This window comes from Medicago sativa, chromosome 1 (assembly GCF_051527215.1).
Source record: "Medicago sativa cultivar Bolivia chromosome 1, Bolivia_mono, whole genome shotgun sequence".
NCBI classification, from domain to species: Eukaryota; Viridiplantae; Streptophyta; class Magnoliopsida; order Fabales; family Fabaceae; genus Medicago; species Medicago sativa.
This window is the reverse complement of record NC_140749.1, coordinates 14,315,513-14,332,473: the sequence shown is the minus strand read 5'-3', so window position 1 is coordinate 14,332,473 and position 16,961 is coordinate 14,315,513. Positions and strand designations below refer to the sequence as shown.

General features: G+C 33.7%; 1 pseudogene across 1 annotated transcript; it reads left to right on the top strand.

Annotated features, from left to right (window-relative positions):
• Positions 1-6,928: 6,928 nt before the first annotated feature.
• On the top strand, positions 6,929-10,582 carry LOC146952925 (protein NRT1/ PTR FAMILY 1.2-like; annotated as a pseudogene). Its single transcript, XR_015007946.1, has 4 exons — positions 6,929-7,048; positions 8,042-8,259; positions 8,348-8,889; positions 9,576-10,582. The product of XR_015007946.1 is annotated as a protein NRT1/ PTR FAMILY 1.2-like (transcript).
• Positions 10,583-16,961: the final 6,379 nt, after the last annotated feature.

Genomic DNA, 16,961 nt, shown 5'->3' with positions numbered 1-16,961 from the left:
TCCGACGTATCTCATGGTGTCACGAGACAACACTCGCTCCATGATTATACGTGGAAGGTCTAACTTGAGTGTAGTATCGCGTGACGACTAAAACTCGAGACAACACTCGGTTTAGCCTCCGCACTACATCCTAGAAAAATGGCCATGGATGGGTTTGGTTATCTACGGTTCATAGCGTCATAGAACAATTAGAAGTAAAGTGCCTAAACGCGACAACACGCGCCGACAACATCACCCCCAAAATGCCTCAGCTATGTGGGATTGATCGCATAATCCAAAACACGAGGCAACCCCCGGAATGAATTGTCGATTATATCCCTCCTAAATCCTAAGTTCACTCAGCCCGGGTGCAGGACTTTTGATATTCTCACCTCACACGTTTGCAAGAAATTAAACATTTATTCACATAGGAAAGCAAGTAAAAGAAACAAGTAAAAAAGAGCGCAAGCGTGGAAATAAAGACTAGGCGTAACTCTCGAATCTCCCCAGTGAAGTCGCCAGCTGTTTTATCTTGGTTTTCGGGTGTCAAACATTGATTACGTTTGAACCTTTTAAACCGGTGATATTTTATTTTTTCTTGGGAAGGGAAAAAGTAAGCAAAACCCTTGAGAATCGAGGTCTGGGAGTTGTTTTCGCTACGGGAAGGTGTTAGGCACCCATAACGACTATAGTAACCTATATGAACCGTCTTTAATTTCTACGCGCGCGCTTTATTTTTAAATGCTATTTGAAAATGTTATTTACACCTAAAAGTTACTAAATGAAGAATTGGAGGGAGAAGAATGTTTTTGGATTTTTCATTTTAGTTGAATTGAAGGAATTTTGTTCCTTGCCTACGTACCCGATTAAGGGATCAAATCCACCGTAGTTCTCTTCCAAAAATGTTTTTGTTTTTGTTGGTTGATTTTAAGTTTGAAAAATGGGATTTTTGAAGAATAGAAAGAGGCCTCAAGGGCATGAGATTTAAGAAAAAAGTGGGGTGGAATTAGTCATTTGCAAAAGAAGTCAAATATGATTATTTTCATTGAAATTTGATTAAGAAAATGAAAAAGGAAAATTCAATGGGATTTTGATCCCAAGGTTTATTTTGAAAATGATTTGAGTGAAGTTTGTTCACATTTTTTGAAAAATGATTTTTCTAAGTGGAAATCCTAAGCATTCATCTAAACATACAATCCTAAACATACATCTAAACATGCATATTCTAACTATATACCTAAAGTGGTGTGTGTGCATGTGTCGGTGCTTGTGTCGGTGTACATCATTAGAGTCCATTGTCCTTTACATCATACCCTAGATACATTCTATGGCCTCTTTGCCAAGAAATTAAAAGCATGAAAGTAAAATATTACAAAAACTCCTAAGTATTACATTCTAAGTTTTGTATGAATTTTAAAATGTAGGAAAATAAAAGGATGAAAATGTGAGATGGAAGATGAAATGCTCATGATGTATGAAACAATGAACAAATGGTTAGTAATATAAAGCAAAGAGTGGTAGAAAATGTAAACAAGAGAAGTACTAGGAACAAATGCAATATTATCAAGCAAGGAAATAAAACCTAATCAAGAGAAAGTGGTAAAATGTGCCTAATACTCATCACAATACCAAGGCAAGGCTATGTCCTATAATTCCCATGTTGTGACAAGCTTTTCAAAAGGTTTATTTCAGCCACAACATGAGAACTACAAAGCCATATCAAGCTCTTAAAGATTATGAATCATCATAAGCCTATTTTACCATTTATTCACATATTAAAGCGTACACATAACTTGCATCCCAAGAAATCAATCAAATTGCATTCTCTAATCAGTAAAGAAAAGACCATTCAAAAGCTAACATATTCACAAATTTGCACACCAACATCCATATCAATTTAACAAAATATTATACGAAACTATAGCAAACAAATCACAAGAAAAGTAAACAAAACACAAGTGACAAGTATACATCTCTTTTATCAATTTTAAGATGTAAAACACTCACAAAAATACCAAAAAACACCTTGAAAACACACAAGAATTTTAGATGTTTCTATGAAAAGATTTTTTTGAGTCAAAAGAGGTGTGAAAAGCAAGAACAACGTGCAAAATAGCAAGAAACATGGAAGGGAAACAATCTGCGCAGGAGTCCAAACCTAGGCCCAAGAGGATACGGACCCTGGATCATCCAAACGCATCAGAAGCGTTGGATTGATCCAGGTCCAACTAAACCTAGATCTGACGGTGGAGAGGGAACCTAGAGCAAACCAGAATTGAACCGGTCCGGTTCAGCAGCCTTTATAAAGGCTGGAAGACCGGTCCAATTCATTCTGCAACTATCTTTCTCTCTCTATGTTGTTCTAGTGAGAGAAGCTCTCACTTCTCTCTTCCTCTCCGTCGTCTTCTCCGACGGACACAACGGAGGAGGTGCGGTGGCTTGCCGGTGGCGCCGCCGCACCTGAGCACCTTTTCTGAAAAACTTTACACCGTTGTGTTCGTCTTGGCTCTCTCTCTATGATTCTGATACTGATTTTTCAAAATTAGGCATGGATTCGAACAGATCTACACTTGAACTTACAACTTAGGGTTTCAAAAATTTCTTCTGATTTCTTTGAAACTAAACCCTATCCTGGCTTATTTTACATGCTGATGATGAATTTATGCTTTAAATCGAAGAACAAACGGTGAACTTTCGTGATTTTTGAAATTAGGGTTTCGTTTCCACTTTTTCGAATCTTTTCGAAGTTTTCACTCCGATTCACCGTTCAAATTCACTTTTAATCCTTCGATGATGATTACAAACTAAACGAGAAGGATTTGCGTACTTACCTGAGTTGATTTGGAGATTCGGACGAACTTCTTCTGAAAACTTTAAATCTTGGATGTTCTTGATGCTTCTGGTAAGTTCTTGCACAGAAACTGAAAATAAATCAGTTCCTCACCTCTTCTTCTTCACTGATCGAACTCAACCTTCGATTTCTTCGTCTTTCTCCACTGTGATCGTGTGGATTTGCTGCTTTGGTGGCAGATTCACACTGGAATTGCAGTGTTTCAAGTTCGATGATGAGGATTCAGTGATGAATCTCTGAGAACTTCATTGAATTCACTTCAATTCTTCATTCTGGTGAAGCTAGGGTTCATCAATGTTCTTCGTGTTCTTTGTTATTTCTGGCTTTTGATCGTAACTGAATAGAGAGAGAAAGAGAAATTCTGTTTCTGTGTGTTTGATGTGTTGGCAAATTGTGAATGGTGATCCTGACACATTGCAGTGAATGCTCCTTTTATAGGGAGCCATGTGGCCTTTGACCCTATGAGTGGCTGACACGTGGTATTGGACTGACTTGGACTGGATTCTGGACTTGTTGTTTGAGGGACTAATCTGCAATTTGCGAAAATTGGAGGACTGACCTGCAAAATAAAAAACTTAAAAAGAAATAACCTGGACAAAAAGGACTATCTTGCAATATTTGGGACTTTGGGACTAAAGTGCAATTGACCAAAAACTTGAACGAAATTTGACCTAAAAAAAACTTAAAATAAGATAAAATAACATGGAGGACCAAAGTGCAATTTTAGGAACTTTAGGACTTAAAAAAAACTAAAAATAAAATTGGAATAAAAATGGTAATTTGACTAAACGTAAAGTGAAACGTCTAAAATTTGACAAAACGGACTAAAACTAACCAATGGCCTAAATGAGGTACTTTAAAGTACCTCTCTGCCGAAATTTCGTGTGAAATGACTAAAATGCCCCTGGGGCTGAAAACGACTAAAAACGACTCAGATGCAATTGAAAAATGGATTTTTAACAGAAATTGAATCAAAGACTCATACAAGCAAAATTAAAAGACTCAGAGACAATTTTTAGGATTTAAACAAGGCTTTAACACATGAAAAGACTAAAATGCCCCTGGGGGCAAAACTGACCTAAAATGGCTTCAAATGCAATTTTTGGAAAGGGTTTTGACATAGAATGAAACAAAGACTTATTCAAACTACTTGAAAGGACTCAAACAAAATTTTGAAAGAATGAAAGAAATTTTGACATAGGAAATGACTAAAATACCCTTGCATGTAAATTTTGCAAATAACATTGAAATAAAATGCAGAGAAAGATGCAATTGATCAGAGACACATCAAATGCCTTAAAATGCAAGAAAAGAAGAATTGAGTTAGTATTTTTAGGTCCAAAATTAGGGTATAACAGTATCATTACCTATTATCACTGTTGGCTAATGACTTCAGGCCAAACAAGACGTGATTTGGATGGCAGATTACTAAACAAAATAAGGAAAAAACTTAATTTTAGAAAATTGCTATTCTCCCAACAGAAATTACTCACTCCCACGTGAACTTCCCGAAATACCCCCATGAGTTAACTCATGTTTGGTAGAATCAGCGTGACTTAAGTCACCTTGAACCAACATAAGTTAAGTCACGTAGGTACAAAGCCAACATGACTTAAGTCACATTTGTTTTAGGTTAGTTAGGTTTTCATCAATTTTTCACAAAGATGCTATTTTTTTAAGACCCCAAATATACAATATGTTATTTTCATTTTTTAAAAGCTTGTCATGTCTTCGAAACATCAATAACAACAATTCACTCATGATCCAAAATAAATCATAACTAAAAATACCATAGTAGTCAATAGCGGCCAATAGCGCCGCTATAGCGGCCGCGCGGTGCGGTGCCGGAGCGCTACGCAACAAGCCATAGTGTTGCGGTGTGAGATAACGGCGCTAAAGCGGCGCAACGCTTCGTAGCGGTTTTGCAGTTTAGAACCGCTATTTCATTTTAAGAGAAAATACAAAATTGTCCTTGGTTTAAAAAAAACAAGGGTATTTCTATAAATCTTCCTATGCTTTTATGCTTTTTTGTAAAACTTCTTCACCTCTGCTGCAAATCTTCCTCTACTTTGTCGTGTTTGCTCTGTTATCCTGTTATTTTTTTGTTTAACAATCTCAAAACTCTGTTGTCCTGTTACTTTTTTGTTCTAGTTTTCTTTGTTATTATTGATTCCAAACTCCATTCTGCTCTCTCTGTTTCTGTTTGTATTTTGTACAAACAATCCTCTGTTTTGTTCATATAAAACTCTATTCTGCTCTCTCAGTTTCCTTATTTTTGTTGTTTTTGTTTTTATGAAATAGCGGTCGTAGCGCTATGCGCTATCCCGCTATAGCATTTTTGGGGTCGGCCGCTACGCGCCGCTATCCGCTATTAACTACTATGAAAAATACACAAGTACACAAAATCAATTCCAAAAATACACAATTTTATTTAGTTTTAATTCCATCTACGTTACATTACATTACATTAAATTCTCCCTAAATATGTAATATAGTCATGATGTTGGATTTAAATTAAATTCTTGTAAGTTTGCGGAAAATGAAGTGTCTTATACTTAGTGTAAAAATTTGCAAGTCTCTTTCAAAACTCAAAAGAATGAAGAGAACACAACACATGTATTCGTCCGAATCAACTATATAGGTTTTCACATCGAATTCTTTCATATAGGATGAGTCATCACAGAAATGAATGCATCCCAATATATTCTTTTGAACTAAATCTAATGCCCTGCTAACTGACAAGTTTCAATTGACAGAGGAGCATGGTCAAGCTCAAAACAACATCTTAGAAGTGTATTCCCCTTTGAGACACTCATCTTATACAAAGGAATTAGATGTGAAAACCTATATAGTTGATTCGGTAGAATACATGTTGTGTTCTCTTCATTCTTGTGAGTTTTGAAAGTGACTTGCAAACCTTTACACTAAGTAGAAGACATTTCAATGCCAACATTCTCAGCAAACTTCTATTAATTAATCTTAAATTCCAACAAAATAAAGACACTACATAATAATGTTACCTAAACATAATCTTCTGGCAGAATCAAACTCTTGAGAATATCTTATGGTGATCTAAGCAACATAGCATCCATCTCAATCCTCGGGAACATGTTGTGCTGACGAAATACGGAGAACATGCTCCTCACGCAGTCGTCTTTTGCGAGCATTATCTTGTTGAAATGCAATATCCCGGGACGTCCATACTGAATGTCTTCCACACCTCCTTATATCTTCGGGGTTGAGTCATTGATTGATTTCATTCAGTTGATCCTTCAGATCTTTTAACGTGACATCGTCCCAAACCTTGAAGAAAATAGGGGTTTGACCATTGAAGCATAATTGAGTGTTGAACAAATTGTCCATTGTTTCATATCTACACCATAAGAAATTTAAAACAATCAATGAAAAACTTATTCAAACGGAGTGCAAATTATACATAAACCCTAAAACTAAAAACTACAACATGAACGTGCAAGCGTCTAAATATTTATGGAACATAAGTTATTTACATGTAAACATTGTATCATTTCTTGCCAAAAAATGAAAATTGAAACAAAGAAACCAAGAATGAATGAATTTGTGTATATTACATTGAATGAATTAGTTTACATGTAATATATTTTAACTTTGACAAAATATATTTATGGAACATAAGTTATTTACATGTATGGTGACACGAGGGTGGTGAGGAGGGCCGACACCACTCAAGTACTCAACACACCACCCCGCGAGTGGCTATTACATCTCGGAAAATAGATTTTGGATGTCGTCTCGAGGGGTGAGGCGGCAAAAGATATTTATAGAGAAAGAGTTTTTATGAGAGCCAAAAAAGAAATAAATAAAAGGACAAAAGTAAAATAAAATATTGTGACACTTTGTTTAGTAGAGTGAGATACGAGGAAAAAAAAACACCAAGAATTTGAATTTTGAGGCAGACATTTAAAAAAGGATATAAAGATTCTGTCATGTTTTATTGAATTAAAAAAGTATCCCGCATGGCTCTCGTGTCCTGCATGGACAATTACCAACTATTGGAACACTTTGGGTCGGTGAACCTGTCTATACACCACTTTAAGCTCTCACTTGTCATTAGTCATTACTAACTGTTCTGTGTCTCCGTTTTCGGTTCAAAAATGGGAAGTACGGTGAAAGAGAAAGAGCCTCTAATTAGCAATACAAATCCAAAGGGTGGCTTCAGAACCTTACCCTTCATCATAGGTAGGTAACTTAACTCATTTACTACAATTCAGTGCTTCATATATTATATTACTTTGAATCATTTTGCTCATTGGTCCATGAGATATAAACTAGTATTTGAAAATTGTTCGAAATTATAATAAGAATTGACACGAAACTAGAAGTTCATCTGTGTTCCCATGGCTGAGATACATATCTAAGAAAAAACAAATATATTTTTATTAGAATTTGTGGTTGAGCCTAACACAACCATGCAACTTGTAAGGTAGGGATCACTTCCACTTATCAGACCATAATTAATGCAATGTGAGACTCTTAACACATCACTCACACCCAGGATTGGACATCTAGAGCGTAACAAAAGTGATATGATAGTGGAAACCTGATAGTAGATAGCCAAACAGATTTTGGATCGATTCTGATACCATCTTAGAAATGGTGGTTGAACATAACACAATCTCACAAAATCGGCTTGTAAGGTGAGGACTATCCCCATTTACAAACATGAAAGTATTAAACATAAAACTCAATTTATATTTATTGGGTCCTGCTAACCATTGCCCTGAGGGCAATGGTTAAGGAAACAAAAAATAGTAGTTTTACATTGGAAACTACAATTTTTAAACTTTTAAAAAGTTGAATCAATCACTTTTTACCACTTCCCAACACAATATTTCTATTATTGTTCTCTTAACCAATGCCCCAATGGCAATGTTTAGCATTTCCCATAATTATTTTTCTTTACTTTTACTGGAATCGACACCGTTCATACAACTGTCTCAATCCTATAAATGATTCAAGAGGCATTGTAGATTATTATTACAATTTTGAGTGATTTTTTAAGTATTAGTTCATGTTTTTATAATTTCCAGAAGCATCTTTAAATATCGTACCAGTGTCTCAGTCTTAAGGACGATTTAAGAGGCATTGTAGATCATTATTACAATTTTGAGTCCATTGTTGCGCCATGCTTTTGAAATATTTTATGATGATTAATTTCTCTTGTTTTGGCAGCTACCCAGGCATTTGAGAAAATGGCAACTTTTGGAATATTGCCAAACATGATTCTGTATTTAACAAGACATTATGGGATGGAAGCTGCTACAGCTACTAATGTGATCCTCCGCTGGTCAGCAGCTACTAATTTTACACCAATTATCGGTGCTTTTCTTGCCGATTCCTACTTTGGTCGCTATGCTACCATTGCCTTTGGATCTGTTCTCGGTTTACTTGTAAGTTCGTATTTATTGTTGAGATGAGTTACAGTCTTACAATGTGTTTATAAATCGGTTACTGATATTATTATGCGTCACACTATAGGGAATGCTACTTTTTTGGCTAACAGCTATGATTCCAAACCTAAGTCCTTGCGATCAATTCACTATGAGCTGCAACTCTCCTACAACATCACAACTTGCTTTCTTATACTCTTCTCTATGCCTAATCGCCATTGGAGCTGGTGGTGTAAGAGCCTCTTCCTTACCCTTTGGCATTGACCAACTAGACAAGGAAAAAGATGCAGGAATCATAGAGGGCTACTTTAATTGGACCTATGCTTTAGCAACAGCTGCAGTCCTAATTGGAATGACCATTTTCGCATATATTCAAGAAAATTTTGGTTGGATTGTTGGATTTGGTTTACCTGTTGTCTTCATGTTCATATCTATGATATCTTTCTTTCTAGCTTCTTCACTCTATGTCAAGGTGGAACCTAAAGGCAATGTGATTAGTGAGTGTGCTCGAGTGGTTGTCGCGTCTTATCGAAATAGAAACCTCGACTTACCATCATCAAATGTCTTGAATGATGGCATGTACTATTGTGACAAGGATTCGGAAATGCTTATGCCAAGTGATAAATTCAGGTATTAAATTATGAACCTTTCAAGTTTTAAATGGTGTATTGTCGTAGTGAATCATTAGTTTTTATCTCTCGTCGGGCAATTTTTTCATTAAAATTAACAACAGTAAAAAATGAGAAGTACTCGATCTTATTAGTCCATTTAGGTTGTTCAATTTGGTGATGAAATTGTACATGAGGGACTATATGATTGAGAACTTTCAATTTCATGGATCGTTTCAAAATTAGATTATTTCAGAGACCAAATTGTCAGACTCGTCAACCCTAAGTTGGTAACACACCCATTGTCTTGTCATATACTTCTTTTTTTGGGTGGTGTTGACCTTGCATATATTATGCATTGTCCTTACCAACTGAGCTAAGCTCACGGGGACTTTCTTGTCATATACTTCAACCATTCATAATATATTTGAGTAATAAACTTGTTGCAATGCTAGTGTAAGTATGTTTACACTGTCAACGAATCACAAACTATCCTCTATATGACTTTTAAATTGGATATAACTAAAGAATTTTTTTTTCACGACCCCAACGATTATGATTGATTGACACGGTAAAAACTCTTTGCATTGTTGTCGGTGCATATATGAATTAAATTCTTAAATTGTATAATCAACTCATTATCCTGTTTTGAGAGTGATGATGATATAGGTGATTCTAATTGGCTTTGGTATTTAATTTGATTGCAAGGTTTCTAAACAAAGCATGCCTTGTAAAACATCAACAACAAGATCTTATACAAGATAGAAGATTAAAAAACCAATGGAGCCTTTGCACAATAGATCAAGTAGAAGCATTCAAAGCAATTATAAAAATCATTCCAATTTGGACAACAGGAATGATAATGTCTATAGATATGAGTCAAGGAACATTTAATGTACTAGAAGCATCCACCATATGAACCGCCACATAACTTCGAACTTTGAAATCCCCGCGGCTTCAATGTCAACATTCATGATCCTCTCTATAGTAATTTGGATTGTCCTCTATGATTGTGTCATAATCCCTTCAGCATCAAAACTAAGGCGTTCGCCGACTCGTCTTAGAGTAAAACAAAAAATGGGAATTGGATTAATAGCAATATGTTTATCATTGTCTTCATTGGCAATTATAGAAGGTAAAAGAAGAAAATTAGCAATTAATGAAGGCTTTCAAGAATTTCCACAAGGTGTTGTGAACATGTCAGTTATGTGGCTATTGCCTAGACAAATTCTTGATGGTTTTGCTGAAGCTTTTAATGGCATTGGACAAAATGAGTTTTATATATGTGAATTGCCTCAATCTATGGCTAGTATTGCATCAAGTTTTTCAGCATTAGGTATGTCATGTGGGAATATTTTGGCTAGTTTGATTTTGAGTGTTGTTGATAATGTTACTAAAGGAGAGGGAAAGGAAAGTTGGGTTTCTAGTAACATAAATAAGGGACATTTAGATTACTATTATTGGCTTCTTTTTGGATTGATGTTGGCCAACTTTTTTGGTTTTGTTTATTTTAGTAAGGTTTATGGTCCTTGTAAGAGAGAAGAAAATGAAGGTCAAGAAGAAGGAAATTAGGGTGGAAGGATAAAAGTCTGTTTTGGTTGAAGATTCTTTTTGTTTTAGTTTTTGTTCATAATTTCATAAATACTACTTTGTTTTTACTTGTTTCCTATTTGATACTTTCTTCTTCTTATGATATTCAAGGGACATTTAGATGAGATTGTTTAGGTCTCTTTCAGCTTGATCAAAGGTTCAACTAGATTCGAATTCAGTCAAAGAAATACAAAAATGATAATTTTTTTATGATGTATGATGTTGTAAAGCAACGGCCATGTTATTGTGAATGAATTTTTATGTAACATTGTATTTAGTAATCACCGAGGGGGTTGAAAGTACGAGTATAAGTATGCATAGTGAAAAATTCCTAGGCATTGAGGGGTTTATGACACAATCATATAGGACAATCAAAAGTACTGTGGAGAATGAGTTGATTAGATATGATACAAAGTTTCTGTCGGCTGCACATTTTCTGCCCGCCGCATAGCAGTGACTAATTTCTTTTGGAGGGGCCTTTGATTTTTTTCATACGCAAGAGCTAAGAATCGTACCCTTAACCACATTTACGGAGCTCAAATCCCTTACCTCTTTAAGCAATCCATTGTTATCGTCTAATTGCTTTGAATGCCCTTATAGATTTAATGTTGAATACATATTAAAATAAACTTTGGTAATTACTCACCAAAAACTAATTTTGTTGTAATGATCCAAACAAAACGTGTATTCAAACATAAATCAATTTACTTTTAACTCACTTTTAACAAAAATCAATTCAATCAAAATAATTCTTTCGAACTTAATTCTCATCACCGTAAAAGCAAACATATTTCTTTTAGTTGAAGAATATTTTTATTTTAGTTTTTAGTTTTTTGCAAATGCGTTTTTATTTATTTCCTATTTCATAGTCTTTTCTTATAGCGAAAGATGTTTTGGATGAGATAGATTATATCTCTTTCAGTTTAGCTTGACCGGAGGATTAGTTGGATTCGAGTTCGGTCAAGGGAATATAATAGTGTTGAAATTTTAGAGTGATAGTTTTAACTTTATTGTAAATATATAAAAACAACAACAAAACCAAGAAACGATGTCAATAAAAAACTGTTTTGTCAATATGTTTATTTGTAGCACATGAAATAAAAAGAAATGCATCCAGGTGGTGAAAGAGTAATTACATCAAGCATGTTATTTTTAAATACAACAATGGTGAGAATGAGGTTTAAGACCTCATACAAACTAAGCACTCATTTCTAGTATAGACTAGAAATGTAAAAAATAGGTTCTATATTTATTATAGGTTTGAAGAAATTTGATGTCCAATTCTAAGCCTTGCCAGAGGGCAGAGGGAAGGTTATGTAAAAATGAATGGACACTTTGCAACCATGCCATAATGTAGCTCAAGAAGCATACAAATACACGTTAATGTTTGTTCCTGAAGGCGACGTAGTTCAATGATATGAGTTGAGACGCTGAATGAAAATTAAAGAGGTTCAGAGTTTGATCCATGGTACTAACAATCTTTCCTCACCCTAACAAATCATGCACTAAAATTTGCCAATAAAAAAATCTCGAGTATTATCGTATCTTCTTATCCCAATATTCCTCAATGTCAATTTCTTGTAAATATGATACATAATTTGAATCATGAGAATTGAGAATGGCCTTATTGTATAGTCTTCAAGACATGAATGTGACTTGTGAAATATTGTTGATCCTTCACTTCAAATTTGTCAAACTTGCGTTTATGGCTAGGTTTTGGAACCAAGAAAAAATCAACACCATGATGAATGATGCTTATTACAATAAGAACAAAACCCAATTCAAGATCACCCTTAACAATTTCAAAATACTCATAAACAATTGAGAAATAATTGTACAAATCTAATAGGAAAATTGTTAAGAGTGCTAGGGAGAATGTAAGTAAGAGAAGGAAAAAGAGGATGATGATAGCTATGAGAAGAACAAAAAAAACGAATGAGGCATGGAGAAGGGCAAGGAGAATGAGATCTATGTTTTGGAACATATTGAATGTGATTTTGATGAAACAAAGTCATGTTGGTTGTTAAAGTAAGGAAATTAAATGAGAAAGTGCATGAAGCTAATGAACTCGAACATATTCTATACTTTTTTTATAAAGGAAATGTCATCCAAGCAAAGCATGTTATACTCTTTTTTAATGGTTGTTACACTATTTTTTTTATTTTTTATTTTGTAATTTTGTCATTGAAATTATAGTATTGTATTAATCTATTTTTATCCCATATTAATATTTTAACATGAATATTGTAATTTTTCCTGTTATTTCCACTTTAGATTTCTTTGTATATCGTATGCTACATTTTACGATTAAAATGAAAAAGCAAAGGAGGAATAATTAAAGCAAAACACTTTTTGTTTGGAGTATTAAGAAAGCTGATACTACTTGTTTTCAATTCTTGTTTAATTTTTAAGTCTTAAATTCAAAATTGATTCTTTTCTTGTAATTTCCTTCACTGACAATATTCTCATTCTTTTGGTGTTGAGATGCAGAAAACATAAATTTGCTCAACCACAACAACAATTTCAGGTGCAGCTGCAGGTTGTTGGTGAATGGTGATTTAGAAATGCATATCAGAAATGCGTCTGGTTTTAGTATAATTTTAGTATAAGGTACGTTGTTGTCGGCTCTTTTTATTAAGTTGATGCGTACAAATTACGAATAATAGTATTATAAATTTTATTTTTGATTAAAATTATAGGTATAAATATTTTGCAATTTATACTTATTTTTTTTTCAATGACATCAATAATATAACAAATATAATATAAAATCTTATATTTTTAAATAAAATCAGCAATATAACATTTTTGTAGACACACTTGTTTAATAGTATAATTGGAAATGAAAAAATTCATCCAAAACTGTATATTCCTTTTATATATAATATATAAAATATATTTTGTTAAGTTATTACGTGGAATCATAAAAATGACGTTGGTTATTCAAAAGATTGATTGTCTAAATATCACTAGCTTTTAAAAAAATGACGTTGTTTATTCAAAAGATTGATTGTCTAAATATTACTAGCTTTTAAAAAACATAAATTATAGAAGTTAATTTATATACAAATATTTATGTCATCTTCACATGTCTTGTTTGTTTTCTTCCCAAAATAGACTTAAAAGAAACTGAAATGATGAAATCAAACGGCACAGCCACACCATCATCTCTCTGATTCATTCATCGGAACTATAATGAAATCAAATGATTATAATGATATCAAATGAAACTTTTTTTTTGGTAGTGTATGGAGTTCAAACTCCAGACCTTATATATATATATTATGCATTGTCCTTACCAATTGAAATAATCTCACAGAGATGTGATCAAATGAAACTAAATAAGGAGACCCAAAATAAAAAAATTTGAAAAGAAAAAGTGCCCCGAATGTTAACGAGATAGAATTAACAAAACCCATTTTAGATCCAAAGCCACATAGACACCATCATCTCTTAGAGTTTTTCAACGTTATGTGCGGAGCTTTGTAAAAAATTAGGGGTCAAAGAAGATGACAAAGATGCCACCTTTTCAAATATGTTAGTTTGAGATAAAGATTAAGGTGTGATTTTTTAGTTTTTTCTTTAATTTTTAGTTTTATCGGTTTTAGATGAGTTTTATGTGATTTTGGATATTTTTATATAAAAAGATAAGTTTTATGGGTTTTAGATGAGTTTTATGTGATTTTGGATATTTTTATATAAAAAGATAACAATGTAAACATTTTATGATATAAATGGTTAAACATGAAGTTTTGAAAATGTAAAGATAGTGGGATTACAAAATGACTTTATCATTCAAAGAATATATAAAGGAAAGAGTGTTGCTATTTATAACAAAAGCATTTTCTTTGACATGATTCATGTAGGCGGTCGTGATATATTCAAGAGCATATTAGTCATGATATAAAGCTTTTCCCTAATGGAAAATACTTTGAGAACGAAAAAACTAACAATGTTATCATTTTTAGAATCCAAATTTGGATTAACTGCAAGCACATTGTTGTATATGCAGTGCACCAATAGTTGTTGATAAAGATTGAACAATCCATATTTTAAGTTCGTTATTTCAAACTTTTGAAAAATAAATCAAAATCTAGTTGTTTTTCTAGAATATCCGATCTCAATAAAAAGGAGTCCATCTTTGCTCCATTTTGGTTTGCTCCATTTACCCCATTTACCATCATGGATGGATAACATGTGGCAAAATAGAAAATCAAGGCTGGGATTAAAAGGTTGGAAAAAGCATTGTTTTATCAGAAACCAAGGCTACGCGCGTTTGTTTTCTGTCAATACAACTCCACTCATACCCTTCTTCTTCCTCTCACCATTATCACTTCCATGCTTCTCTCTCCCTCTCGCCGGAGCCGGCGCCGGCGTTGCCCTTTCCGTTCATACAACGGCGGCGCCACCCTTTCTTTTTGGAATTCATCAATTTTAAAGTTGAAGTACCAAAATCAAACATTGAAAATACGTTATGGACCACTTGAAATATGAGATTCGAATTGTTTATGCAGTGTTGTGGACCACCAACGAATGAAAACAAGTAGTGTGATGTAACTTGTTCATCCAAACCAGTAGGTCCAAGGATGTTGATTTCACAAATTGAAGTCATTCAATACCGATAAAGTAGGATTTCAATACCCCAAAAAGGGTGGCGCTGCCGTTCAATAAAATATATAACTACTTGTACTCTTTTCCTTCAATAAAAGTTGTAAAAGTAAAATCATAATCCTCTTTCACAAGGATATTCCAGATATTGCTGCATAGGTCGAGTAACAGTTACAAATATTGCATATGCTATATGTATTTCAACACTAATCAAACTTATAAGCTCCTTTTAAAAAAACTGAGAAGCTATACATTATGAACGGAAAGGGCAGCGCCGGTGCCGGCGAGAGGGAGAGAAGCATGGAAGTGATAATGGTGAGAGGAAGAAGAAGGGTATGAGTGGAGTTGTATCTGACAGAGAAAACAAACGCGCGTAGCCTTGGTTTTTGATAAAACATTGCTTTTTCCAACCATTTTAATCTCAGCCTTTGATTTTCTATTTTGCCACATGTCACCCATCCATGATGGTAAATGGGGTAAATGGAGCAAACCAAAATGGAGCAAAGATGGACTCAATAAAAAGGCCCTTGATGTGATGCTTGTATAAATGTTTTGAATTGTGATGACATACAATTCAAATCCCCGATAACACACAATGCCACATGTTGGTGTCATCTTTATTTTCAATTTGTGCATCTTGTGCATTTACTTCTATTATATTATATTGCTTGTCCACTTAGAAGAATAATTTTAAAACTCGGATCGACCCGCCTGGTCGAACGGGTTGAACGATGGATAGACTAGGTCAATCAAGCAATTAGATTGCCCTTGTAACTGGCCTAGTGAAAACTGAAGAAAAATAGTTTGAACCAGTAAAACTTTATTTTTTTCTTCTTAAATTTGTAAAGTCAAAACTTTTGCTAATTCACCAACCATGTTTAATACTTTTTAATGATCACTAAATCACCTATGACCATTTTTCCTGCTAGCTCTCATTACAATCGTTTTTGTTGACTTGAGAAGAAAATCAAACATAGGATTTTAAAACTAAAGGCGGGGAATCAAACCATGTACATGAGGTTGGGTTTAAGAAGGCATTATCATTGTAACCATGTAATATGAAGATTATTTGATTTTGGAGTCTGATGTTTTTTGACTATACATTTAAGCTTATGTGGCGTGCTGAATCAACATTTCTTGATTATGCGTCACACTGAGTATATAATTAATTTTCATTTTTAATATTTTTGAACTTTTTAAGGCTAAACTACAATTTTTACCCCTTTCGTCCCAAAATTGCCGAGAAGACGCCATGTGTCCCAAAACAGGGGCCATAATCGTAACTTTTTGAGAAGATAAGAGGTCAAAAGATCTATTTCCCTTATGTTTGGGGGGGGGGGGGGGGGGATCTTTATGTTACAGGATTGAAATCTAACATTTTTTTTAATTGAGGAGGAACCTAAAACCCGTCTGTGGACATATATTATAACCTTTATATTATATTTACATATTATTTTCGAAAGAACATATTCTTGATACGTTTTCCCTTAAAAAAATATAATTGTTATGTTTAGAAAATATTCTATTATTACATATTATAGATGTGAGGTATTTCTATTTACTTGAAAATTAAATGATTTCTAATATTGTATCCTTTTATTTTATTGAAGGATTCTAATATTGTATCCTAATTGTTAATTTTTAAGTATCAAATCATCTTATTTGGTCCAATTTAATGTAAATACAATTCTTTAGAGATTGAGTTGTATGATTGAGTCATTTGATTCAATCCGATTCAATTATTCAGATTCGATCAATGATCAATAATTTAGTACCTTTACCGAGTCGGTCACTAAACCGATTTTTAAAACTATACTTAAAAGTTTCATAATTGCACTATACCTCACTCAACATACACACTGCACCATCGACATTATATATACTTCTTATAATGTG